Source organism: Microcaecilia unicolor, chromosome 2 (genome assembly GCF_901765095.1).
Source record: "Microcaecilia unicolor chromosome 2, aMicUni1.1, whole genome shotgun sequence".
Lineage (NCBI taxonomy): Eukaryota > Metazoa > Chordata > Amphibia > Gymnophiona > Siphonopidae > Microcaecilia > Microcaecilia unicolor.
Window position 1 is genome coordinate 18,789,277 of NC_044032.1, and position 27,835 is coordinate 18,817,111.

Genomic DNA, 27,835 nt, shown 5'->3' on the forward strand with positions numbered 1-27,835 from the left:
GACTGTTCACGCTATCCAAAAATACTAGGACTAGAGGGCATGAGTTGAAGCTACAGTGTGGTAAATTTAAAACGAATCGGAGAAAATTTTTCTTCACCCAACGTGTAATTAGACTCTGGAATTCGTTGCCGGAGAACGTGGTACGGGCGGTTAGCTTGACGGAGTTTAAAAAGGGGTTAGATAGATTCCTAAAGGACAAGTCCATAGACCGCTATTAAATGGACTTGGAAAAATTCCGCATTTTTAGGTATAACTTGTCTGGAATGTTTTTACGTTTGGGGAGCGTGCCAGGTGCCCTTGACCTGGATTGGCCACTGTCGGTGACAGGATGCTGGGCTAGATGGACCTTTGGTCTTTCCCAGTATGGCACTACTTATGTACTTATGTAATGTTGCTATTCCACTAGCAACATTCCATGTAGAAGGCTGCGCAGGCTTCTGTTTCTGTGAGTCTGACGTCATCAGACTCACAGAAGCAGAAGCCTGCGCGGCCACATTGGTGATCTGCAAGGGCCGACTTCTACATGGAATGTTGTTAGTGGAATAGCAACATTCCATGTAGAATCTCAAATAGTAGCAACAGTGGAGGAGTGGCCTAGTGGTTAGGGTGGTGGACTTTGGTCCTGGGGAACTGAGGAACTGAGTTTGATTCCCACTTCAGGCACAGGCAGCTCCTTGTGACTCTGGGCAAGTCACTTAACCCTCCATTGCCCCATGTAAGCCGCATTGAGCCTGCCATGAGTGGGAAAGCGCAGGGTACAAATGTAACAAAAATAAATAAATCATTCTGGAACAACAACACACAACATAACCTCTAACTGTAACACATATTTTCATTTACGAAATGAGCTAAGACGACATCTCAAGAAACCCAATGAGACTATTCCATAGTTATTTTGCCAACCACTGTAAAACGTAGCTTCATACAATCTTGTAAATGTAATTGAATCAATGTAATCTCTAACAACTGTTAAATGTAAGCCACATTGAACAGAAACTCATTTTTGGATAATTGTGAGATACAAGTATGAATAAATAAAAATAAAATAAATCTGGTATGATCTCTCTTTGGGAAGCTGAGACCGCTTTGGACCCTACAGCTCTTGGGTTCAAAGCGCTACACTCCCCTTTCCTCCAGAAATCCGCCCAGCTCTTTGATTAAAGCTGAAGAGGGGCTTTGTGCCATATTGACCCCCCCCCCCCCCCCCCAGTTTTGCATGGCTTTCTTGTTTACAACTTCCCAAGGCAGAGCCTCTTCCCTTTGAGCACTGCTTGCCAGTCTCCCCTCCTTCTCCCTCCCCCTTTTCTGGTGACAGGAGCACAGTTTGTATTGTGGGATATTGCTGGTATGTGCAGGAACCCTTATTTGCATGTTAATGAAGTGCTGATTGCAGACTAAGACTAATTTTTATGCAAATAGGTTTTTCCATGTTGCTGTGGAGTACTCAAATGTTATCCTTTTCTCCACCTGCATGCACTTATGCACACTGTTATTCAGATTCAAAATCGCTCTATTGGTATGACAATTTGTGTGTGGGTTGCCAAAGTGATACATGAGAGGCTCGATTCAGGAAGCTTTTTAGGCACAGAAAGGGCTGGACTCGCTTAAGCATGCTTTCCAATGTAATAAAAAGAGATGGACAGTTCCCAGGTTCTGGGGCTGGTCTGTATTGTCCCTGATCAGATCAGATTTCTGGCCTGCTGGAAGCGTACAACATATTTTGTTGCTGTAGCTGCTCTGTTTATACAGAGATTTCCCTGCTTTTTTTTTTTTTTTAGGGAAGTCTTTGATTTTCTCTCTTAGGTTTGGAAAATGTGTGTCTTTGTGCTTTGCATAGTGCAGAAGGAAATATTTTTCACTACCCACAACGTTTAGCCTTCCTGAGGTTTCCACTTTAGTTTTTTGACTGTTAATTTCTGTTTCTAATTGTGTCTCTGCTATTCGATTTCTGGTGAAGGGCTGTTTGTGTAACTGAAATGTGGAATTCTGTTAGCACGGGAGTCGGCACCATGGTTTGTCAGGATGCCAAAAAAACATGACTTTCTTTTCAGGGAGATGGTGGTGTGCTTGCTTGTACATCCTCAGTGAGTATGGTGGGTGGAGCTAGATGCTAAATCTGACCACGGGCCTCCTGCTTCCATAGCTCTTTTTTTTTCTCTGCTGTGCTGGCACTGTATTTAGAAAACACATGCACCAGTTCTGCTACCGACATGCCAAGTCATACGCATTAGAGCCCCCCCTTTTTTTTTTTTTACATTTGTACCCCGGTCTTTCCCACTCATGGCAGGCTCAATGCGGTTTACATATACAGGTGCTTATTTATACCTGGGGCAATGGAGGGTTAACTGTGCCTGATGTGGGAATTGAACTCAGTTCCTCAGTTCCCCAGGACCAAAGTCCGCCACCCTAACCACTAGGCTACTGCTCCACTCCTTTCTGCAGCTCATTGTCTTTCCACCCAAACCCACTTCTCCTCTCTCTCCACTCTCTATTTCAGTCGATAACACCCTCATCCTCCCCGTCTCATCTGCCCGCAACCTTGGAGTCATCTTCGACTCCTCCCTCTCCTTCTCTGCGCATATCCAGCAGACAGCCAAGACCTGTCGCTTCTTTCTCTATAACATCAGCAAAATTCGCCCTTTCCTCTCTGAGCACACCACCCAAACTCTCATCCACTCTCTCATTACCTCTCGCCTTGACTACTGCAACCTACTCCTCACTGGCCTCCCACTTAACCATCTATCCCCCCCCCCTTCAATCCGTTCAGAACTCTGCTGCTTGTCTTATCTTCCGCCTAGACCGATATGCTCATATCACCCCTCTCCTCAAGTCACTTCACTGGCTTCCGATCAGGTACCGCATACAGTTCAAGCTTCTCCTACTAACCTACAAATACACTCAATCTGCAGCCCCTCATTACCTCTCTACCCTTATCTCCCCTTACACTCCTACTCGTAACCTCCGCTCACAGGACAAATCCCTCCGCCCTTTCTGCCTCGCCTCACCCTATGCTTGGAATAAACTCCCTGAGCCCATACGCCAAGCCCCCTCCCTGTCCATCTTCAAATCCTTGCTAAAAGCCCACCTCTTCAATGTCGCCTTCGGCACCAAACCGTTATACTTCTATTCAGGAAATCTAGACTGCCCCAATTTGATTGACTGCATTTTTGTCCTTTAGATTGTAAGCTCCTTTGAGTAGGGACTGTCCTCTGTGTTAAATTGTACAGCTCTGTGTAACCCTGGTAGCGCTTTAGAAATGTTTAGTAATAGTAGCTCACACACCTAAGTTCCCTCTTCACATACATTGGTGATACTGGCTCCCAGCTCCCCTACTACTACTACTACTATTTAGCATTTCTATAGCGCTACAAGGCGTACGCAGCGCTGCACAAACATAGAAGAAAGACAGTCCCTGCTCAAAGAGCTTACAATCTAATAGACAAAAAATAAAGTAATCAAATCAGTTAATGTGTACAGGAAGGAGGAGAGGAGGGTAGGTGGAGGCGAGTGGTTACAAGTGGTTACGAGTCAAAAGCAATGTTAAAGAGGTGGGCTTTCAGTCTAGATTTTAAGGTGGCCAAGGATGGGGCAAGACGTAGGGGCTCAGGAAGTTTATTCCAGGCGTAGGGTGCAGCGAGACAGAAGGCGCAAAGTCTGGAGTTGGCCCCCCCAGAGTCTGCCATCTCCTCCTTCCCACCCCCTAACAACCTTGGCCTCTGGCTGGTATAGGCCCCTTCCCTTTGCTGTATCCTGCCTCTTCTAACACAACTTCCTGTTGTTGTGTTGGGGGGGGGGGGGGGGGGTGTTGAGGCCTGCCAGAGGCAGAGTGTGTCTTCAGCACTACTGACCACAAAGGCATTTGACAGAGTACTTCATGAAAGACTCCAGAGGAAATTGGAAAGTCATGGGAGAGGAGGTAATTAGTGTTCTATTGTAGATTAAAAACTGGTTAATGGATAGAAAACAGAGCATTTTATTTTCTATATTTGTTTTTAACCTTATTATGATAGTAATCCTGGCACATTTTTGTTGTTTTCTTCCACCTTTTTCTTTTCAAGTATTGATTGCTGTGGAAGTTTTGTTCCCCCCCCCCCCTCCTCTTTTTGCTCCAACCTAAACGCCTCACAATGACAAGCCTTCTTTTAAAAACTATTGTACAAGATTTTCTCCACGTAATACGGCCTTTGCAGTCTCCCAATATAATATGGGGTCGCCCAAGTGCTCCCTATTTGTCTCTGTAAATGATTTCCATTTAGAAAACAGGAATGGATAAAAGTTGCTATCTGTTTACAAATCCACCAGAAATCACCAACAGCGCCCCCCCCCCCCCCCCAGGAGCGATAATAAACTGTAGCTGCAACACCACCAAAGCGTGGTTAGAGATCATAATGGGACCTGTGGTGGCACATGTCACCGAAGACAATACCCCCCCCCCCCCCCCCCCCCCCCCCAGAGACAATATGTAGTCAATCCTGGACATCATGGAGTGAGCTCTGGAGAGATGGCTAAAATCCCTCTGTTGGATGCAAAGTATGCCAGACATCCACCATGGCCAAGGACGAACAAAGCATTGTGACACCCCTCTGGGTCCACGACAATTCCCTCCCTGTTGGACAAGACCTGTCGAGTTTAGAATCTGCGACCTCATTCATATTCCTTCCCAATAAAATGGGAATGTCCCCCAAAACATGCAAGTGATAGATAACCCACTGAAAACTTTATCAAATGCATTGGGGGCATATACATGGCAGAGCAAAAAGGATTTATGATCTAGGGTAACTGAGGCAATTATATATGTCCAAAGGGTCCTGCACAACCTTCTTCGTCTCCAGAGAGATATCTTCCATAATCAAGATTAAAACTCCTCCCTTTTTCCACAAAGCAGGTGATTCTAAGATATCCCCCACCCACCAATGACACATTTTAGCATGCTTGGAGGAAGAGAGGTGCATCTGTAGGAAAAAAAAAAAAAAAGCAATCGACATTCTCCTGTCGTTTAGGGCTTTCAAAAATTTTTGTCGCTTTATACAGGAATGAATACCCCCTACATTCCAAGTATCAAGCTTAAAGAAATGGAGACCAATCAGCAGACATGGGGACCAAAAGTAGCTCACACCTTGAATAAAACCATGAAGGTGCCCCAGCCTACCTCCCCCCCCCCCCCCCCCCCCCCACAAGATAGCCAACAAGCAAAGGAGAATAGCAGTTCTCAGGTGGAAACCCCAACTTTGCATCCCCTCCCGTTCCCTTCCCTCCTACTCCAATATCCCAAGAACACATCCCAGTATGTAAATTCCATTAAGCATTTTGAGAGTTCCCAACATGAAATCACTATCTCTTCAACAAGGCATACCACAACAATCAATAACTATAAATGTAACACATCACCACTTTACCTTATATTCTGAATTGTTTTCTTCTTATATCTGTTTGCTTAATTCTATTATGTCATCCATGTTCGCTATGTAACACCAATTGTTATTGTTTACTCTGGAATGGCGAATGCCATAACGGAACATTGTAAGCCACATTGAGCCTGCAAATAGGTGGGAAAATGTGGGATACAAATGCAGCAAATAATAATAAAAACATATAGCACTCTCCAGAAAAACTCTTAAGTAACAGAAGTGCAACAGGCGCTGGCTTGAACATTTTCCTTACAAATATAAGAATCAGAGAACAAGAAGCAGTGCAGTCTGTTGCTCCTAGATGCAGTAAAAAAGAGAGAAGAAATAAAAACAGGCCAACAGAGCAAACAATAAGCTGGACAACAAACTTTCTTGAACTGAGGAAACATAACAAAACCGCCCTACCGCAGCATAGGCCATGGCGAACAAAAATACAGAAAAACACCTTGAGCACTTAATGTCCCGCAAGATCCACATACAGCCCATCTAACTAAAAGGGCCAACTTGTCAGTGCTTAGTTCCAGTGGGGAGATGGATCTTGGGGTGATAGTATCTGAGGATTTGAAGGCGACGAAACAGTGTGACAAAGCGGTGGCTGTATCTAGAAGGTTGTTGGGCTGTATAGAGAGAGGTGTGACCAGCAGAAGAAAGGGAGTGTTGATGCCCCTGTATAAGTCGTTGGTGAGGCCCCATATGGAGTATTGTGTTCAGTTTTGGAGGCCGTATCTTGCTAAGGATGTAAAAAGAATCGAAGCGGTGCAAAGAAAAGCTACGAGAATGGTATGGGATTTGCGTTACAAGACGTATGAGGAGAGACTTGCTGACCTGAACATGTATACCCTGGAGGAAAGGAGAAACAGGGGTGATATGATACAGACGTTCTAATATTTGAAAGGTATTAATCCGCAAACGAACCTTTTCCTGAGATACGAAGGCGGTAGAACGAGAGGACATGAAATGAGATTGAAGGGGGGCAGACTCAAGAAAAATGTCAGGAAGTATTTTTTCACGGAGAGAGTGGTGGATGCTTGGAATGCCCTCCCGCAGGAGGTGGTGGAGATGAAAACGGTAACGGAATTCAAACATGCGTGGGATAAACATAAAGGAATCCTGTTCAGAAGAAATGGATCCTCAGGAGCTTAGCCGAGATTGGATAACAGAGCCGGTAGTGGGAGGCGGGGCTGGTGCTTGGGAGGCGGGGATAGTGCTGGGCAGACTTATACGGTCTGTGCCAGAGCCGATGGTGGGAGGCGGGGATAGTGCTGGGCAGACTTGTACGGTCTGTGCCCTGAAAAAGACAGGTATGAATCAAGGTAAGGTATACACAAAAAAGTGGCACATTTCTTGGGCAGACTGGATGGACCGGGCAGGTCTTTTTCTGCCGTCATCTACTATGATACTATGTTACGGGCCCCAAACAGAATTCTGATCTGATGTAGAAGGGTTACCTTCGAAAGCTAATCAAAAAATGTATTAGTCCAATAAAAAAGGTATTTTCTTTTCTATATTTTATTTTATTTCTACTGATGATTACCTTTAGAAGTGGACTAACACGGCTACCACATCTCTACTTGTAGAATGGTCTTGAAAGCATAGTTTTCACTTATTTTGATGTTCCAGGACTTTACTCCATAGACAGCCTGCAGAATTTCCATCTTGTGAGTATAGTTAAATATCCTGAAAATCACAATCTGTGGGCAGTCAGATGAGTCTCCCTTAGGACTCGCACAGTGGGCCCGCTCCACCCGAAAAGGGCCTGCTGCTTATGACAAAGATAAGGCAGCTGGGATCCATGTCTCCAAAAAGATCCTTGTGTTATGATCTGAGATGGTTTCAGGTAAGCTGATAAGCCGGAGATTATTACGTCTGGAGCGGTTCTTCAAATCCCCCAGCCGATTTTCCTGGTAATCATTGAGAGCTGCTCTGACACCATCGTCTGCACTCTGTCTATCAAAGTGCTGACCCTCTGTTGCATGGCCTGGAGTCCAACCGAGATGATGGTGAAGCGTTGCTCCGTGCCATCCAACTTACCTAGAATAAGCTGTAATTGTTGACTGACAGTGTGCACCACGGAACGGATCTCTGTGGTCCATTCCAAATTTGAAGGAAGGGCGCCTCTGCCTGCCATATTTGCATCACCCTTTTGGCTCTTCTTCTCTCTTTTGGTGTTTTTAGTAGCCATCCACCCTTTATATGGTAGTGTATCAGCTAACTAGTGCAAATTATAGTGGGGCGTCTCGGGAGTAGCAAAGTTCTGCTGCTTACTGCTCCACGACCCAACCGGAAGTTCTCTCTTGGGACAGTTTTTCTTAGAAGACAATTTGTGCATCTGTCATCAAAATAATAAATGAAGAAACCTAACAGCAAGCGCCAAGCACCACCACCATGCATGCTTTTAGTGTCAGTCTGTTTTTACAGACAAAAAAAATCCAACTTTCACAATAACTGTCAGTTTTCCGACATTTTCCTTTCCCGCACAGCCCTTCCCTTTTCTAAGGCTTAATTCTCAGTTAGCAGCAAAATTCAAAACTGTGCATAACCCCTGTAGTAATTTGTAAGAGCCCTTTTTCCTGTAAAATACCTCAATAAAATTACCCCCAAAGTGGTTAAAATACAAAGGGGAGACATTTTGCAAACAGTGATAACATTAGGCTTGGGCTTCTTTTCACACCCACCATGAGATTTCCTGACTCTTATCCAGATGTGTGCACTCTCCAGTTGTTCCAGTGTTTACTGTGCAGGCAGCACTTGGCCCAGGGCTGCTGTGGTGAAAACCCAGGAGACATTTCTGCTAAACAAACAATCTAGGTCTCTTCCCCTTCTTCTGTCTCTCCCTGAAATCACTGGTCTTGTACCCTCTGCAAAAGCTGCTGCTCCCTCCAGGCCCGCTCAGTCTAAAGACTGTATCGGTTTGAAGCTGAAAGACTACCTGTCCCCGATTACCCTTAGGCCCTCCAGCTCCAGACCCTGGGAGCTGGACTCCAGCTTTGTTAAAGAGCTGGGCTTGGAGCTTTGTTTTCCATCAAGTGTACAGCGCTGTGTACGTCTAGTAGCGCTTTAGAAATGATAAGTAGTAGTAGTAGGTGGCTACTGGTCCCTGGCTTTGGAACGTCTGTGATAGGCCCACAGTTTACTAGACTGCTACCTGCATCACTGATCTCATGTTGTTTACTTAGAAAATATCCTGTTCTTAGACTGCTGGGTTTCAAATTCAGTGCCTGTGTTTCTTCAAGCAGAAGAGCAGATAGGCCTTTAGATTGTAAGCTCTTTGAGCAGGTACTGTCCTTCTATGTTGAATTGTACAGCGCTTTATCACTTGTACCCAGAAAACCATCACGGTTAGAGGAGATGATACAAACATTTAAATGAAAGATATAAATTAACAAACTTTTTCCAAAAATGGAGAGACTATAGAACTAGAGAACATGACTTGAAGCTTCCAGGGGGAGGAGGGGGAACTGAAGAAGACCTCAGGAAATAAGTTTTCATAGAGAAGGGTGGTGGAGGCCTGGAATGCTCTTCCACGAGAGGTGCTAGATTTGAAAACGGTGACTGGGGGATATACACAAAGGATCCCTATATGAGAAGAGAATGGAATAAGAAAAAATTCCACACACAAATGACTCGTACACAAGAAGAAAAAAAAAAGTGGGCGAGAATAGAGGGGTAAACTGTACAAAGCAGCAGGTGCAACCCTGGCCACCTTTCTGTGCAAACTGGATAGACCATACTGGTCTTTAGCTGTTGTCATTTATTATTCTTCATGCTTCCTGACCCGCACTGCAGCTTGATTTCCTGTGTTGTGTAAAGCGGGTGGATGTGTCATTACCTGCTGTGTCCCACTTGTGCACTCTTGTGAGCCGAAGGAACTAAACTTGCCTCTCTCTTTATTTTGCCCAGCATGAAAATTGAAGTGCAGGGCATAGGCTTAGCTTAAAGGAGAACTGCCATGTCCTTTTTCTGATGTTTTTTCAAACATAATACTGGACAGTCACGCTATACCTCCCCACTGCAGCTGCCAGATGTTTGAAAATAGAACACCAGGAATCCCTAGTCAGCGAGAAAAGAACAAGCGTTTAATGGGGTAACTTGTTAGAGTGTCTGAAACCCAGGGAGCCTAGGATTAGACTGGGGAGAAACATAAGGCGGGAGCGGTTTAACCCTTTAGTGTCCTATGTTCCCGTAATAAGCCATTTGGGAACAGATTGATGGGAACATTGGACACTAAAGGGTTTTAAGCTAGAATAGTAACAAACACAGAGGGCCTTTAGCTATGGGAAGGCCAGGGCGAAGCTGGAAATTAATCAGACTAGATGGCCTTGTTACTATCTGCCCTGGCCGTCTTTTTTTTTTTTTTTTTTGTAACTGTAATGTCATCAACAGGACATGTGGTAAGACTCCCATTACATAGCTGTTTCTCGTGTCAGCTTTTACTCTAATTAGACAGCTCAGAGTTATTTGGGGGAGTGGGGAGACAGACAGACAGACACAATGATCTTATAAGGACCGGTTCCCTGTAGAATACCAAGCTAAGAATAGCTGCTGTTAGAAATATCAACTGCATCCTATTAATAAATTTGTTCTGGACTATCTCGTGTGATTTGAGGGTGTCCTTGGATTGAAAACAACAAACCACTCTAATTTAAAAGTAAGAGTTACTACAAGTAGACCTTGTTAACATGCTGTGTATCTGTTCAGATTTATTTCTACATATATTCTGCCTGTTCCTTTGAGATTCCAGCTCCTGTTGAACCACTGTTGGAGCTCAGCACCATAAGCTTTCATTAGCAGCTACCAGGGATTATATCCCTCTCTTCTCTCCCAACATACTAAACATGGTTATTAGAGTGCTATGGATCATTTGCCAGGGCCTTTTCCAGAGCTCTAGAGTAGAGAGTTGCAGAGGGACAGAAATTTCACCCATCTCCATCTGTCTCAGCTGGAATCTAAGCTGTCACCGCTCGTCCCCACTGGAGTCTAACCCATCACTTCTCCTTCCCACAAGTAATCTCCTCCATCCCTGTACTAAAATAACCCAATTTAACAGTAGCCCATGTTGATAATGTTTCTTCTTGGTGCTTATGGGGATTTCAGTGCTATCAACCATATGCATTAATTATTATTATTATTTTTTTAGTGCTACTAAAATTGCTAAGCTAGCATAGAAACACAAAGAAAGGACAGGTAGGCTGGCTTGACACAACACTTCCACGGGAACCCTTCAGTATCTACATCCATCCCCGCAGACCTGGAAGGGATCCCTGTGGGAGTCCTATGGACCTGGAGGGAATAATTCCTGCAGGATTCTCACATGAACGATGAGATTCTTACTAACCCTGTTCCCATGCTGCTCTGTACTCTATAGTCATGAGTTCTGGATCCAGCCATCTAAAATTTTAGAAAACACATCATTGTGCCTCTATAAATAAAAAAAAAAAAAAAAAAATACTCGCAGAATAATTTCAATAGCCTGTTCCTGCACAAAATTACTCCTGTCCTGAGGCAGCTGCAACTTTCTGCATTTAATTGTGTGCACGTATGCACATATTTGATAAAGTACTGTATGTGTGTAAATTATTATAAACCTGCCTCCACTCTGCCCAGAATCCACCCCTAACATGCCTACCTCCATTTTAAATAAATGTACAGATATACATAGTAACATAGTAGATGACGGCAGAAAAAGACCTGCATGGTCCATCCAGTCTGCCCAACAAGACAACTCGTGTGTGCTACTTTTTGTGTATAGCCTACCTTGATTTGTACCTGTCCTCTTCAGGGCACAGACTGTATAAGTCTGCCCAGCACTATCCCTGCCTCCCACCACCGGCTCTGGCACAGACCGTATAAGTCTGCCCAGCACTATCCCTGCCTCCCAACCTCCAGTCCCGCCTCCCACCACTGGCTCTGGCACAGACCGTATAAGTCTGCCTAGCACTATCCCCGCCTCCCAACCTCCAGCCCCGCCTCCCACTACCGGCTCTGCTATCCAATTCTGGTCACTGCATGTTCTTTTGTGTGTGTGTGGGAGGGGGGGTGGTTAAAAGTGATATTTTACACACACACATTTTATAGGCATGAAAATGCCTTGTGTTACCATTGTATTATTATTTATAGCATTTGTATCCCACATTCCCCCACCTATTTGCAGGCTCAATGTGGCTTACATAGATTTGTTGACATTGTCCTATCAGGATATTACATAAGTACATAAGTACATAAGTAATGCCATACTGGGAAAAGACCAAGGGTCCATCGAGCCCAGCATCCTGTCCACGACAGCGGCCAATCCAGGCCAAGGGCACCTGGCAAGCTTCCCAAACGTACAAACATTCTATACATGTTATTCCTGGAATACAGTTAGTCATGTGTAGCGATCAAGGCAGGGAAGAGGGAAGAAGGAAGGGAGTGAATTAGGATGGTTATAGAAGGTGGGATTTCATAATTGAGTGGGTTGGTGAAGTGACTTAGTGAGGTTATCGGTTCTCCTTGTAGGCCTTGTTGAAGAAGAATGTCTTCAGAGATTTTCAAAAGATATTTCGTTGATTGCTTTCAAGTCTGTGGGTAATGCATTCCATAACTGCGTACTCATGTACGAGAAGGTAGTGGCATGCATCAGTTTGTACTTCAGTCCTTTGCAGCTGGGGTAGTGCAGGTTGAGAAATTTGCAAGATGATCTTGTGGCGTTTCTGGGAGGTAGGTCCACGAGGTTTAGCATGTAGATTGGGGCGTCTGCATGAATGATTTTGTGTACAATCGTGCAGATCTTGAACGCAATGCGTTCCTTAAGTGGGAGCCAGTGAAGTTTTTCTCTTAGTGGTTTTGCACTTTCATATTTAGTTTTTCCAAATATGAGTCTGGCGGCCCTATTCTGGGCAGTTTGGAGTTTTTTGATTGTCTGTTCTTTGCACCCAGCGAACAGTGCATTGCCGTAGTCCAGATGACTTATTACCATTGACTGTACCAGGGTACAGAAGATGTGTCTCGGGAAGAAAGGTTTTACTCTTTTAAGTTTCCACATGGTGTAGAACATCTTTTTCGTCGTATTTTTCACGTGGGTGTCAAATGTGAGGTTGCGATCAATGGTATGTGTGTAAATTATTATAAACCTGCCTCCACTCTGCCCAGAATCCACCCCTAACATGCCTACCTCCATTTTAAATAAATGTACAGATATTCTGGTCACTGCATGTTCTTTTGTGTGTGTGTGGGGGGGGTTAAAAGCGATATTTTACACACACATATTTTATAGGCATGAAAATGCCTTGTGTTACCATTGTATGATGAGTGGAACCCTTCCTGGGGGGAGGGGGGGCCTGTGGCCAGGTCAACCCAGAAAGCAGAGGACCTGAGACAGGAATCAAACCCTGGTATCTCATTATGGCAGCGTGCTGCACTGCCACTAAGCCAGCCCCAATACACAGTATGTTTTTGTATTGAATTTGCATTAAATATTGAATTGTTTCCTAACTCTGTCAGTGCAGGAGAAAATTTATAAAACCCATATGAAGAGCACTGTTCTATAATTCACTCGGTCCATCAGCAGCAGTTTTGAGAAAATTAGTGGCTTTTGGACCGAGTGAGTTTTGCATAGAGTATTCAACACAGTCATTATAATACTATGGACTTTTAGTGAGTTTTGGTACAGGAATAAGGTACAGTGAATGAGTCTTGCCTTGATGAACAAAATTATGGGTAATTGCATAAGTCAAAACTTACCCCCCCCCCCCCCAAAAAAAAAAAAAAAAAAGGACTGAATGAGTTTTGGGAAAGTGCGCTTCATATGGAGAAGGGAGTTGTTGGGTTTGGAAGGCTCATGTCCATCTGAGGCCTGGTCTTGGTGCCAGTCCAGTGGAAGGAGAAAGTTCACACTGGAAATTATTGGGGAGTCTTATTCAATTTGTATATAAATGGAACAGTTCATGTCGGCCAGTGATGGAGCTCCTTTTCCTCACTCATCAGTCCAGTACAAGAACTCTCCCCTCCGGAAAGATACATATGGCGCACTGCTGAAGCGTGTACTTCCAGCCTTCAAAAGCATGTGTTTGTGCAGGAGCTGGTGTAGCAGGTTCAGATGCTATTTCAGTGTGTTAACTGAGGGGATTGAAGAATGACCACTTTTCAGAAACAGGCAATATACCACTAGGCTTGGTGTTACACACACTATGGCCCAGTACAGACATTTGGGAAGGAGCTCCAAATCTTGCTAGCAGGCTGTGCATCATTCAGGCATGCTTGAAGCCCCCTGTGGTAAGAGGCCCAGGACAGTTGCCCTAGTTATACTTCCTAACACCATCTCTGGGTGCCTCCTCCTGCCTAGTGTGCACTGGGGAACTTCTGAGGCAGACATAAAGGGAAATGATGGAGCAGAGAAGGTAAAAAGTGGAGGAGTGGCCTAGTGGTCAGGGTGGTGGACTTTGGTCCTGGGGAACTGAGGAACTGAATTTGATTCCCACTTCAGGCACAGGCAGCTCCTTGTGACTCTGGGCCCCATGTAAGCCGCATTGAGCCTGCCATAAGTGGGAAAGCGCGGGTTACAAATGTAACAAAAATAAAATAGATACTATTGGAGATTCTCCGAGGACAAGCAGGCTGCTTGTTCTCACTGATGGGTGACGTCCACGGCAGCCCCTCCAATCGGAAACTTCACTAGCAAAGTCCTTTGCTAGCCCTCGCGCGCCCGCGCGCACCGCGCATGCGCGGCCGTCCTCCCGCCCGAAACCGGCTCGAGCCGGCCAGTCTTCTTTTGTCCGCACTCGGTACGGTCGTGTTTTCGCCGTGTCGAGCCCCGGAAAGTCGACCTCGCGCGTCCAATTTGTTTTGAACGTGTTTTTTCCTTCGGGAAAGCTTTGTCCTAGTCGGGAAGTGCTCCGGAAACCCCCCGCCGGGTTTCGTGTAAATCCTCCCCGTACTTCCAGCTTTTTTGCCCCGGTAAGTTTTCTTTCGTCGTCGGGGTAGGCCTCTTTTCGGCCTCGGTCGAGATTTTTTCTCCCTCTAAATTTGGTGCTTCAAATTTCGCCATTTCGGCTTTTGATTTCGCCGGCGTGATTTTTCCGCCCATGACATCGAAGCCTTCCAGCGGCTTCAAGAAGTGCACCCAGTGCGCCCGGGTTATCTCGCTCACTGATCGACACTCGTCGTGTCTTCAGTGTCTGGGGGCCGAGCACCGCCCTCAGAACTGCAGTCTGTGTTCCCTGCTTCAAAGGCGGACTCAGGTAGCGAGACTAGCCCAGTGGAACGTGTTGTTCTCGGGCTCTTCGTCGGCATCGGCACCGGGATCTTCGAGTGCATCGACGTCGTCAGCGTCCAGACCTTCTTCCTCGGCCGCCCCTGCATCGAGTGCATCGAGGCATCGGGCCCCTGCATCGGCGCCGAGACATCGGATAGCTGCATCGACGTCGGTGGTACCAGGACCTCGTCTGCTGATGTCGTCGGACGGTGGTGCATCGGGTGGAGTGCAGGTGAGGGCTGTCCATTCCCCTGCTGGTGGCGGTGAGCCCTCGGGTGGGTCTCCGCCTACCCTGAGGGCTCCTGCGGTACAGCCCCCCGAGATCGACCTTCTTCAGTCTCGGCCCCGAGGAAGCGACGGATGGATTCGACGTCCTCCTCGTCGGTGCCGGGGAGCTCCGGTGACATGCTTCGGAAGAAATCGAAGAAGCATCGACACCGGTCTCCTCCCCGTGTCGGCACCGAGAGCTCTGGGTCGCCGAGGGATTCGGCACCCAGCAGGCATCGGCACCGAGAGGACCGCTCACCCTCTGTTCAGGAGGTGTCGATGCGCTCCGCTCTGGACAGCCCGGAACAGCCTCCACGCCAGGAACAGGTACTGACGTCGACGCCTGCATCGACCTCTCAGCCTTTCTCTGCAGCCGCTCTAAACGAGAGCCTCCGGGCCGTTCTCCCAGAGATTCTGGGAGAGCTGTTGCGCCCTACCCCTCCGGTACCGGCGGTGCTTGCGCCACCGGTACCGTCGAGCGTGGCGCCGGCTGGCCCATCGCCCAGGTTGAGGTCCCCGACGTCGGTACCGCGTGCGGTACCGACCGCGGCCACCTCCAGGAAGGCTCCCCGACTACGTCGGCGGAGGGAGCTTCGCCGATGCGGGCGAGGGAGTCTACCTCTCGACGCCCCCATCGTGGACGGGGTTCCACGGAGTCGAGCAGGGCGAGGTTGCAGACACAGGTCCGTGAACTTGTGTCTGACACCGAGGGTGAGGCCTCGTGGGAGGAAGAGGAAGATCCCAGATATTTCTCTGACGAGGAGTCTGAGGGTCTTCCGTCTGATCCCACTCCCTCTCCTGAGAGACAGCTTTCTCCTCCCGAGAGTCTGTCTTTTGCCTCCTTTGTCCGGGAGATGTCTACGGCCATCCCCTTCCCGGTGGTTGTGGAGGACGAGCCCAGGGCTGAAATGTTTGAGCTCCTGGACTATCCTTCTCCACCTAAGGAAGCGTCCACTGTTCCCTTGCACCATGTCCTGAAGAAGACATTGCTTGCGAACTGGACCAAGCCATTAACTAATCCCCACATTCCCAAGAAGATCGAGTCCCAGTACCGGATCCATGGGGACCCAGAGCTGATGCGCACTCAGTTGCCTCATGACTCTGGAGTTGTGGATTTGGCCCTAAAGAAGGCTAAGAGTTCTAGGGAACATGCTTCGGCGCCCCCGGGCAAGGACGCTAGAACCTTAGACTCCTTTGGGAGGAAGGCCTACCATTCCTCTATGCTCGTGTCCAAGATCCAGTCTTACCAGCTCTACACGAGCATACACATGCGGAATAATGTGCGGCAGTTGGCGGGCTTGGTTGATGCTCTTCCCCCTGAGCAAGCCAAGCCTTTTCAGGAGGTGGTCAGGCAGCTGAAGGCGTGCAGAAAATTCCTGGCCAGAGGAGTTTATGACACTTTTGATGTTGCGTCCAGGGCCGCTGCTCAAGGTGTGGTGATGCGCAGGCTCTCATGGCTGCGTGCCGCCGACCTGGAGAATAGAATCCAGCAGCGGATTGCGGACTCGCCTTGCCGTGCGGATAACATTTTTGGCGAAAAAGTCGAGCAGGTGGTAGAGTCTCTCCACCAGCGGGACACCGCATTCGACAAGTTCGCCCGCCGGCAGCCTTCAGCTTCTACCTCTACAGGTAGACGATTTTTCGGGGGAAGGAAGACTGTTCCCTATACTTCTGGCAAGCGTAGGTACAATCCTCCTTCCCGACAGCCTGCGGCCCAGGCTAAGCCCCAGCGCGCTCGCTCTCGTCAGCAGCGTGCGAATCAGCAAGGCCCCGCGGCTCCCCAGCAAAAGCAAGGGGCGAGCTTTTGACTGGCTCCAGCAGAGCATAGCCGACATCCAAGTGTCAGTGCCGGGCGACCTGCCTGTCGGAGGGAGGTTGAAAGCTTTTCACCAAAGGTGGCCTCTCATAACCTCCGATCAGTGGGTTCTCCAAATAGTCCGGCAAGGATACACCCTCAATTTGGCCTCACAACCTCCAAATTGTCCACCGGGAGCTCAGTCCTACAGCTTCCAGCACAAGCAGGTACTTGCAGAGGAACTCTCCGCCCTTCTCAGCGCCAATGCGGTCGAGCCCGTGCCATCCGGGCAAGAAGGGCTGGGGTTCTATTCCAGGTACTTCCTTGTGGAAAAGAAAACAGGGGGGATGCGTCCCATCCTAGACCTAAGGGCCCTGAACAAATATCTCGTAAAAGAAAAGTTCAGGATGCTTTCCCTGGGCACCCTTCTCCCCATGATTCAGCAAAACGATTGGCTATGCTCTCTGGACTTGAAGGATGCCTACACACACATCCCGATACTGCCAGCTCACAGACAGTATCTGCGATTTCAGCTGGGCGCACGCCACTTCCAGTACTGTGTGCTACCCTTTGGGCTCGCCTCTGCGCCCAGGGTGTTCACAAAGTGCCTAGCTGTGGTAGCAGCGGCGCTTCGCAGGCTGGGGGTGCACGTGTTCCCATATCTCGACGATTGGCTGGTGAAGAACACATCCGAGGCAGGAGCCCTGCAGTCCATGCAGATGACTATTCGCCTCCTGGAGCTACTGGGGTTTGTGATAAATTACCCAAAGTCCCATCTTCTCCCAGTGCAGAAACTCGAATTCATCGGAGCCCTGCTGGATTCTCGGACGGCTCGCGCCTATCTCCCAGAGGCGAGGGCCAACAACTTGTTGTCCCTCGTCTCGCGGGTGCGAGCGTCCCAGCAGATCACAGCTCGGCAGATGTTGAGATTGCTGGGCCACATGGCTTCCACAGTTCATGTGACTCCCATGGCCCGCCTTCACATGAGATCTGCTCAATGGACCCTAGCCTCCCAGTGGTATCAGGCCGCCGGGGGTCTAGAGGACGTGATCCACCTGTCCACGAGTTTTCTCGAATCCCTGTATTGGTGGACGATTTGCTCCAATTTGACTCTGGGACGTCCCTTCCAAATTCCTCAGCCTCAAAAAGTGCTGACCACGGATGCGTCTCTCCTGGGATGGGGAGCTCATGTCGATGGGCTTCACACCCAAGGAAGGTGGTCCCTCCAAGAAAGCGATCTACAGATCAATCTTCTGGAGTTGCGAGCGATCTGGAACGCTCTGAAGGCTTTCAGAGATCGGCTGTCCCACCAAATTATCCAAATTCAGACAGACAATCAGGTTGCCATGTACTATGTCAACAAGCAGGGGGGCACCGGATCTCGCCCCCTGTGTCAGGAAGCCGTCAGCATGTGGCTCTGGGCTCGCCGTCAAGGCATGGTGCTCCAAGCCACATATCTGGCAGGCGTAAACAACAGTCTGGCCGACAGGTTGAGCAGGATTATGCAACCTCACGAGTGGTCGCTCAATTCCCGTGTGGTGCGACAGATCTTCCAGGCGTGGGGCACCCCCCTGGTGGATCTCTTCGCATCTCAAGTGAACCACAAGGTCCCTCAGTTCTGTTCCAGGCTTCAGGCCCACGGCAGACTGGCGTCGGATGCCTTCCTCCTGGATTGGGGGGAAGGTCTGCTGTATGCTTATCCTCCCATTCCTCTGGTGGGGAAGACTTTGTTGAAACTCAAGCAAGACCGAGGCACCATGATTCTGATTGCTCCCTTTTGGCCGCGTCAGATCTGGTTCCCTCTTCTTCTGGAGTTATCCTCCGAAGAACCGTGGAGATTGGAGTGTTTTCCGACCCTCATCACGCAGGACGAAGGGGCTCTTCTGCATCCCAACCTCCAGTCCCTGGCTCTCACGGCCTGGATGTTGAGGGCGTAGACTTTGCCTCTCTGGGTCTGCCAGAGGGTGTCTCCCGCATCTTGCTTGCTTCCAGGAAAGACTCCACTAAGAGAAGTTACTTCTTTCATTGGAGGAGGTTTGCCGTCTGGTGTGACAGCAAGGCCCTAGATCCTCGCTCTTGTCCTACACAGACCCTGCTTGAATACCTTCTCCACTTGTCTGAGTCTGGTCTGAAGACCAACTCCGTAAGGGTTCACCTTAGTGCAATCAGTGCATACCATTACCAAGTGGAAGGTAAGCCGATCTCAGGACAGCCTTTAGTTGTCGCTTCATGAGAGGTTTGCTTTTGTCAAAGCCCCCTGTCAAGCCTCCTACAGTGTCATGGGATCTCAATGTCGTTCTCACCCAGCTGATGAAACCTCCTTCGAGCCACTGAATTCCTGCCATCCGAAAGTACTTGACCTGGAAGGTCATTTTCTTGGTGGCAGTTACCTCGGCTCGTAGAGTCAGTGAGCTTCAGGCCCTGGTAGCCCAGGCCCCTTACACCAAATTTCATCACAACAGAGTAGTCCTCCGCACTCACCCTAAGTTTCTGCCAAAGGTTGTGTCGGAGTTCCATCTGAACCAGTCAATTGTCTTGCCAACATTCTTTCCCCGTCCTCATTCCTGCCCTGCTGAACGTCAGCTGCACACATTGGACTGCAAGAGAGCATTGGCCTTCTATCTGGAGCGGACACAGCCCCACAGACAGTCCGCCCAATTGTTTGTTTCTTTTGATCCCAACAAGAGGGGAGTGGCTGTAGGGAAACGCACCATATCCAATTGGCTAGCAGATTGCATTTCCTTCACTTACGCCCAGGCTGGGCTGGCTCTTGAGGGTCATGTCACGGCTCATAATGTTAGAGCCATGGCAGCGTCGGTAGCCCACTTGAAGTCAGCCACCATGGAGGAAATTTGCAAAGCTGCGACGTGGTCATCTGTCCACACATTCACATCTCATTACTGCCTGCAGCAGGATACCCGACGTGACAGTCGGTTCGGGCAGTCAGTTCTTCAGAACCTGTTTGGGCTTTAGGATCCAACTCCACCCCCCGAGGGCCCTGTTTGTTCTGTTCCAGGCTACACTCTCAGTTAGTTGGTAAATTTTTTAGGTCAATCTCAGTTATGTCCTCGCCGTTGCGAGGCCCAATTGACCAATGTTGTTGTTTTGAGTGAGCCTGGGGGCTAGGGATACCCCATCAGTGAGAACAAGCAGCCTGCTTGTCCTCGGAGAAAGCGAATGCTACATACCTGTAGAAGGTATTCTCCGAGGACAGCAGGCTGATTGTTCTCACAAACCCGCCCGCCTCCCCTTTGGAGTTGTGTCTTCCCTTGAAGTGTATTGTCTTGCTACATACTGGACTGGCCGGCTCGAGCCGGTTTCGGGCGGGAGGACGGCCGCGCATGCGCGGTGCGCGCGGGCGCGCGAGGGCTAGCAAAGGACTTTGCTAGTGAAGTTTCCGATTGGAGGGGCTGCCGTGGACGTCACCCATCAGTGAGAACAATCAGCCTGCTGTCCTCGGAGAATACCTTCTACAGGTATGTAGCATTCGCTTTCTACATGGAATGTTGCTACTATTGGAGATTCTACATGGAATGTTGCTATTCCACTAGCAACATTCCATGTAGAAGGCTGCGCAGGCTTCTGTTTCTGTGAGTCTGTACGTGCAGGACGCCAGACTCACAGAAGCAGAAGCCTGCGCGGCCACATTGGTGATCTGCAAGGGCCGACTTCCATATGGAATGTTGCTAGTGGAATAGCAACATTCCATGTAGAATCTCAAATAGTAGCAACAGCGGAGGAGTGGCCTAGTGGTTAGGGTGGTGCACTTTGGTCCTGGGGAACTGAGGAACTGAGTTCGAATCCCACTTCAGGCACAGGCAGCTCCTTGTGACTCTGGGCAAGTCACTTAACCCTCCATTGCCCCATGTAAGCCGCATTGAGCCTGCCATAAGTGGGAAGGCATGGGGTACAAATGTAACCAAAAAATGGGGGGGGGGGGGGAAGAAGGGTTAGATCTTAGCATGTTTGGAAGCCCCTTGTCTTAGCCAGGGAAGTGTAGGGCTGCCAGGAAAGGGAAGGCTGTCCCTGTGTTTGGTGGCACTGAGCTAGCTACAGGGTTTAAGATCAGAGAGGAAGAGTTATACCCATATCCCAGCCAGAGTGATGTGAAGCTGTGGGGTAGGGAGAGGCCTTCCCTGACATAATGGCGGGTGGCAGGCCTCAGAACTAGCCGTAGGGCTGGGGAGGCAGGAGCTCAGGTTTCAGTGCTAGTTTACATTTTGAGGCACAGTCCGTTTATATAAAGCGCAACAGGGAGGATGGCACCCTGAGATTACAGGCTAAGAACAGTACTATTTCTAACTCTGTAAATGTTTTGCCATCCTGGCAACAGACAGCAGTTTGCAAGCTGTAACAATCACTCCCACTATGGGGAAATGAGAAGCAGATGAGAAATGGTGCAGCTCGTCTCCTCCACTTCCCCACAGTCACTCCCTTTGCTTCTCTTCTCACCTTCAAAGTCTTTCTGTCTTCATCACGGATTCTTCTTACTTTCTCTCTCCCCCTCCTTGTCTTCCTCCCCTCCATGTTGTCTTTTGTCTTGCCTCTCCTCAAATCTGTTGTTGCCAGCCTTTTTCCCTGTTCTCTCCTTTCTCAAGGATATAGACTTGGCCCAGGGACTTGCCCTGCCATATCAGATGCTGCTGTGCAGAGCTGAGAACACAAGCACACCCAGTTGCCTGTGAGGGGCACAGTATGGCCTCGTAGTAGGGCAAAATGTTTAATCAAACAGACCCTGCATTGCATGGGGGGCACCAAGGAAGGAGGAGGTGGCCCACATTGAGTTGGATCTTCTAGCATGGGGTTTCTTCACGCTGGGGGCCATTTCAAGTTTGTTGCTTGGGGGCTTGTAAGCTGAACTTCTGCCAGTTCCTCAAAGTAAGTGATCTCTGTTTTTTCTCTTTTCTCTCTTGCAGGAGCAGCTGTCTCTGAAACACCAGCAGTGTTATGAAAGTAGCTTGCTGTCAGTGCCCAATCTGGGGGCAGAGTGCTGCATGGATTCTCCTCTCTGCCAGCTCCTCAGTTCTTGGTGTCCTGTTTAAGACCGGAATCATGGTTTTTAAAGGGTGAGTGGCCCCTAGAGCTCTTGGTCCCTGCAGGAGAGTTTTGGGTGCTGGGATCAGTCCTGCAGATTTGCTCTGGCAGATAAAGCTAGAAGGGCTTAAAGAATACAGTGGTGACATCTACCAAGGGTAGATGAGCGCGATCTATGCTAGCAACAATTTTTGTATTTAGCTCATGCCTTTTTCAGTAGTAGCTCAAGGTGAGTTTCATTCATGTACGGTAGGTGTTTTCCTGTCCCTGTAGGGTTTACAATCTAATGGCTTGGTGTTCAGTTGTAAAAAAAAGCCAGGTAATGGTGCAGAATATCATTGTAATATGATTAATCGCAGCTCTGCCCATTTTTATAGCTGGATGTTCAGCACTGATATATAGCCCTTGCTAGTGTTGAAATGAAATGCTGACCATAGAGTCTGAATTGCCTGTACGTTTTTACCTGAGGAAATGAAGGGTTAAGTGACTTGCCCAAGGTCACGAGGAGCATCAGTGGAATTTGAAACCTGTGTTCCCTGATTTTGGGCCCACTGCTGTAATCTAGAGGCTGACTGAATTTTGGTTTGACTTTTGGCACCAAAACAGATGGAAATCTGAATTTGGCCATGTTTGGTTTCAGCTGAAAATGCTATTATCTGATTATACAGTTGCAGACATCTCTCCAGTGTCTCTAACAGTTGCATAGCGATTGGTCCTTCCCAAAGGGAGATAGTCCAATGGGTTATCTCCTGTGGTGTTGGGAAGGAGGTTTTCGTGCAGGGTATACTGTCCCGCTACTGTCTTTTTCATTATTGCGGTTTCAATTAAGCGTTCTACTAAGCCTCTAGCACAAGGGATTATGCAACATCCTACTAAAACAAAATTTGCTACCACTATGATTATAGTCGTGGCAGCTGAAATGATAAATGTTTTCCATTTACCAAAAGCTCTATCCATCCAACCTGTCCAGGATGTATCAACGCCAGAGTTCTCTGCCAATTCTTGCGACAGTGAGGTTAAGCCTTCTAAAGCTCTGGTAATTGATCCATCTGGAGCTGTATTGTTGGGGATAAAGGTGCAACACTGGGTGCCTATCTTTTTACACACCCCTCCATCCGCTGCTAGAAGTTGGTCAAGAACTAATCTATTTTCCAACGTCATCCGGCTAGTGGCGTCTAATTGTGTTGCAATTCCTTGAACTGCATCCCTAGTGTAGTTCACAAATCTCTGCTGATTGTAATATATATAGTTGATCCAGTCAAGATTCTTATTGATAGTCGCCCACCAAAAGAAAACTGATTCAAATCCTGCAGCTATCTGGTTTCTGGCTTTAAACTCATCAGGAACCCCTCTTGGAACTCCAATAGCATCTATATAGACCCGATCATCAAAAGATCCAGGCATTGCATTTCTCTTCACTCGTGAGGAAGAGCTGCTATGAGGAGGAGGCAAGGATGCTATAATGATGGGAATGACCAATTTGACTAAGGCACATCTGCCTGTCCAATTGTTAGGAAGTGTATGGCGGATAGTGCGGGCTCCACAGTACCACCATATGTCTGCTCTAGCTTGTGAGAACCGTGTTAGGTTCAGATTTTTCAGAGTCCCATTTCCTAAGGTTGTGTTACAATTGGTTAAGTTTCCTAAAAACCGTGTCTGTTTCACCCCATATCGTTCCAGACATGTATGATATTTGGTAGCAGGATTTGGAATCCTGAATGCAGGTGGAATCCTCATTCGAGGGGGTAAGTAGGGGTGGTGCTCGTCAAGGTGCTGACAAGACTGATTAATGTCGTCTTTAGCCTGCAATAACTGCAACATACACCAAAATCCATCTGGATCATTTTGGAGATCTAAGGGGAAAGGAACAACTGTTGGTTCAGCTCTTGCATGGGAACAAAAATAACAATTAGAGACATTCAAACTCTCTGTAGTATAATGTGCCCATTCGAGCCATAGGTTTGTCTCTCCAAATCCTGTTTCCAGTGCCACTAAATCTTTAGAATTATTAATTGGTACAATCTGGTAAGGAATTTTTATTTCTGGGATCTTTGTCGGCACTAAAGGATTGGTCGCTGTAGGTTGGGCTGGGGGTGGAACAATCTTGAATTTTCCAATGGGGTCTCTACCTGTGGCATCAATTCCTATGGAATAAGTTCTGTATGTAACATCCGTTACTCCTCTAAAAGTGATAGCCACTGGATTACATTTGGTCATTTGGCAGAGGCCAGTGACTCGCAATTTCATGATGGAAATGCTCCTTTTTAGATCTGGAATCTCAGTACCTGAGTAGGGAACCCATGAACCTGTATACCACCATACTTGTGCCCAACTTCCACAATTGGGGAAGGGACACAGGTATACTTCAAAAGCTGACAAATATTGCTGCACAGGATGTTCCCCACACATTGTGTAAGCACACACATCAAGGGTGATAGTGGTTGTGTCCTTGGTAGGGGGTAATGTTATTTCATAAGTGGTTGTAAATTGTTCTTGAAAATTTGCTAGGTACTGTGTTCCATGTATCATGGGTGTGGTGAGCACACACAACAGGAGGGCTAAGCACTTCATGTTGGTAGTTTTCATAATGAGGCACGGTATCACAATTGTACGAAAGGTAAGTAACGGCTACTGATTAAGGAGAGCGACAAATTTATCCCAAGGGTTTTAGCAACAGGTATTTGGGTATGGGGGGGGGTAAATTCTAATAGCCCCTATTTCAGTAGGATCTGGGATTTGGAAAATACCATATACTTCCAAAGGTCTCAATCCAACCTCTCTGATAAACAGGAAGGGAATCCAGTCAGTGCCCAGTACAGCGTATGTAATTACCCAAAAATCTACAATGTCACCAGTTTGTGGCCTGATTAGGAGGTCGTCTGTTTGTTCAATTTGTAAGCCTAAGATTCCTCCAAACAGTAACTGAGTGTGTGTAACCGTACGGCTAGGACCTAATGTCCAACTGTCAAACAAAGGTTCACACAGTGTGTGGTATCGGGTGAAGGGGTCCCAATTTGTATCGTCTTCTGGAGCAGGGTCCCAATGAGGATGAATTAATTGTCTTAGATATTGTGGGGGTTCAGGGATCAAGTATGCACCTAAATTTAAAGGCGACGGTGGGGGAGAATCAGGTGGAGAAGGCGGAGTGTCTGGTAAATTCTGGGACATATATTGATGGTCACTTAGGCGTGTGGAGCTATCTGGGAGGACGAGTGGCTGGGACGGTGATGTTTGACGTGGCTAAAGTAGTATGTGTGGGAGGAGGAGCGTCACTAGCAGGAACCAAAGAAGAAGGAGGAGGGGTGGGTCGTAATTCAAGCAAGGCAATATTATCCTCAAAAGTAGTTGTACGATTGGGGACAATATGGACCGAGCTACTGATAGGATTGGGAACAGTTGTAGAATACAAACCAGGAGGATCAGTGAGGAAAGGAGTAGTTGCAGAGGTTTCAATAGGATCTGGAGGATTGCCAGTTGAAAAGTCTGTCGTGGCAGATGTGTCTGCCCAGGGGGTGGGATGACTGGTGGCAGCGGGGCTGATCTTTGAGATCGTCTGGGGGGGGCTATATCCAAACGGGCGCGTGATTGTGGTGTACTGTTGGAGTTTTGTGTAAGATGCTGTAGTAGGTGGTAGAGCAGGAGTGGATGCAAATACAGAAGTAGTTGCAAGTACCGTAGCGTTTCCGGCTGGCAAGGTAACGTTGCCAGTGGGAAAGGCTGTAAGTGTGATCCAAAGATCAAAGAGGTTGCTGTCAGCAGTATAGGGAAACAAGGTAGTGAGAAACAAAATCAAACCTATACACAGTATGATCATGCACACGAGTCCAACAGCAAACAGTCTGGCAGATGGGAAGCAGAAGAAGAGGGTGTACTGATGTAACACCGTTACAGCAGAGGCAACACTTGGAAGAGCGCTGGTTCCGGTGTCGGCTTCCAGATAATTGTCATCCAAGTCTTTGGACCAATGGGAATTTGTATCAGATACCTGTTCAGAGTCACACTTATGTAGAGAAACAGTCTGTAAGGGGATAAATACTTCTGAAGTGCACAGCGGCGGAACTTGCTGTGGCATTTATCTGGCTTGATTCGGGAAGTACCGATGTAGCATGTCGAGCAGCTCACAGGTGTTGCTGTGCAAAATGTTTACTGTTGAAAACACAATGGACTCTCGTTCTTCCGGGGTCAACTGTCCTGCTAGGTTGCGGACTTGGAGGAGATCGTCTGCCAGATTGCGGATTCTGATGAGGCGGATGCGAAGATCCACGTAGGGAAGTGGAAGAACAGGAACTGTGGGAGGTGGAGGTGAAGAAGGCAACTCAAATACTGGTTCAGATACAGGTGGTTGTTCAGATGGTGACTCTGGAGATTCTGCGAAGGCTTGGATAATAATGTCAGCCAGATCAAGGAGGTGTGATTCAGGAGAGGGGGTAAGGTGGTTAAGTCTTTGGTCAAGTTGATCAAGATGATTAAAAAGTGTTGGGTGCGGGGTCGGTGGTCTCGGGCTCAGTGGCGGTGGTGATGGGGTTCGTGGTGGGACTGGTCTCTCCAGTGACTGCTGTGCTGGGAACATCAATGGAAACATCCAGGAGACCTGATGGGGTATTTGGATAAGCTCGTATATCTTTCAGATGGACCCAGGATGTGTGGTCCTCCAGCTTTGCAGCTGTGGCTGACAGGGCTTCTATCTTGAAGGGCCCAACGTAGATCGGATCTCGCCAGGTCTTGTGCGTGTAATAACGCCGGTGCACCAGATCGCCCACTTTATAAGGGGGGGATCTATCGGCATCACAATCCCCTCTTCTGTCCGAAATGGCCTGTGGAATTGAGGACAGAGAACTTACAATAGTCTGCAAGATATCCCAATATACTGAGTATTGATCGGGTACTTGAGTGTCTGGATTGCCAGGTATGAGTCGCATCTGGCGACCTGTACATAATTGGAACGGCGTCAGTTTAAGGGAAGAGGATGGAGTGGCACGGAGAGATAATAGTGCCAAAGGGAGGGCATCAAGCCAATTCTTTATTCCATTTGCCATAAGCTGACGCATTTTTGTTTTGAGCAATCCATTGTATCGTTCAACCAGACCATTACTGGTGGGTTTGTAAACACACACAGTTCTGTGAGTAATGCCGAGTGCAGGAAGAAGGTTCTGCAACAGTTCATTTACAAAGTGGGTACCATTATCTGTGGTAATTTTGCCAGGAATCCCAAATCGAGGAATAATTTCAGTGCATAGTGATTGTGCCATCGTTTGGGCGGTTTCTCTAGAGCAAGGGAAAGCTTCTACCCACTTCGAGAAAGCGTCCACGCAGACAAGCAGATACCGTTTACCACGAACGGGCGTCTGCATATCTGTGAAATCGATATACCAATGTTGGCCAGGTCCCTGGACAACAGGTAAATGACCTGAAGGAATAACAGGTCCTCGTTTAGGTGTGTACAGAAAACATTTGTAACAATTATGAACTACGGTGTGACACATGGGCATCATTTGGGGAGCCCATAATCTGGAAGACAATTGATCATACAGTGTAGTAGCATTTAAATGTAAGGGGTAGTGGAGGGCATGCAAAAGAAGAGATAAAACATGCTGTGAAATACATAATTGCCCATTGGGATGGGTCCAAATTCCATTCGGATTTAGGAAACATCCTACCTGCTTCCACAAAGTGAGTTCTGCTTGTGAAAGGGAGGAAGTGAGGGTAGTGGAGAAGTCTGAGATTAAGGATTCTGAGGGAGGGGACGTTACAGGGGGCTCAGATTCAGGAGACAGCAGGGAGGTGATGATAGGAGGGGTGTTGAAAGCAGGTGGGATGTCAGGGGAGGAGGATTCAGAGGGTGTTGAACCCGAGGGAGTAGAAGGGGGTGTCTCAAATAGAGGCGCTTCGGACGCGAGTACAGGAAGTGTAACATCGCAAGTGGATACAGTAGGAAGATTGGAAAAGGAAGTGACTTCACGGGCTAGTTCATCTGCAGCATGGTTACCATTAATGGCAAAAGAGAAAACTGTCTCTTGATGTGCTTTAATCCAGGAGATACTGGTGCGAAGGCCTTTTTGATGGCGCTTCTCCAGTGCTTCAAAAAGTGCAGTCCACAAAGGT

The 27,835-nt window shown here is 47.9% G+C and overlaps 1 protein-coding gene across 3 annotated transcripts in view; it reads left to right on the top strand.

Annotated features, from left to right (window-relative positions):
* The window catches only part of FAM214B (family with sequence similarity 214 member B), a 149,807-nt gene that overhangs the window by 25,665 nt on the left and 96,307 nt on the right, over positions 1-27,835 (top strand). The window contains exons 1-2 of one of the 3 annotated variants that reach the window (XM_030192821.1): positions 21,071-21,158; positions 21,616-21,765. The gene's annotated coding sequence lies outside the window, so the exon portion shown is untranslated. Of the gene's footprint in view, positions 1-21,070; positions 21,159-21,389; positions 21,530-21,615; positions 21,766-27,835 lie in introns of those variants that run through there. The other 2 variants (XM_030192822.1, XM_030192820.1) reach the window with 2 other exon arrangements.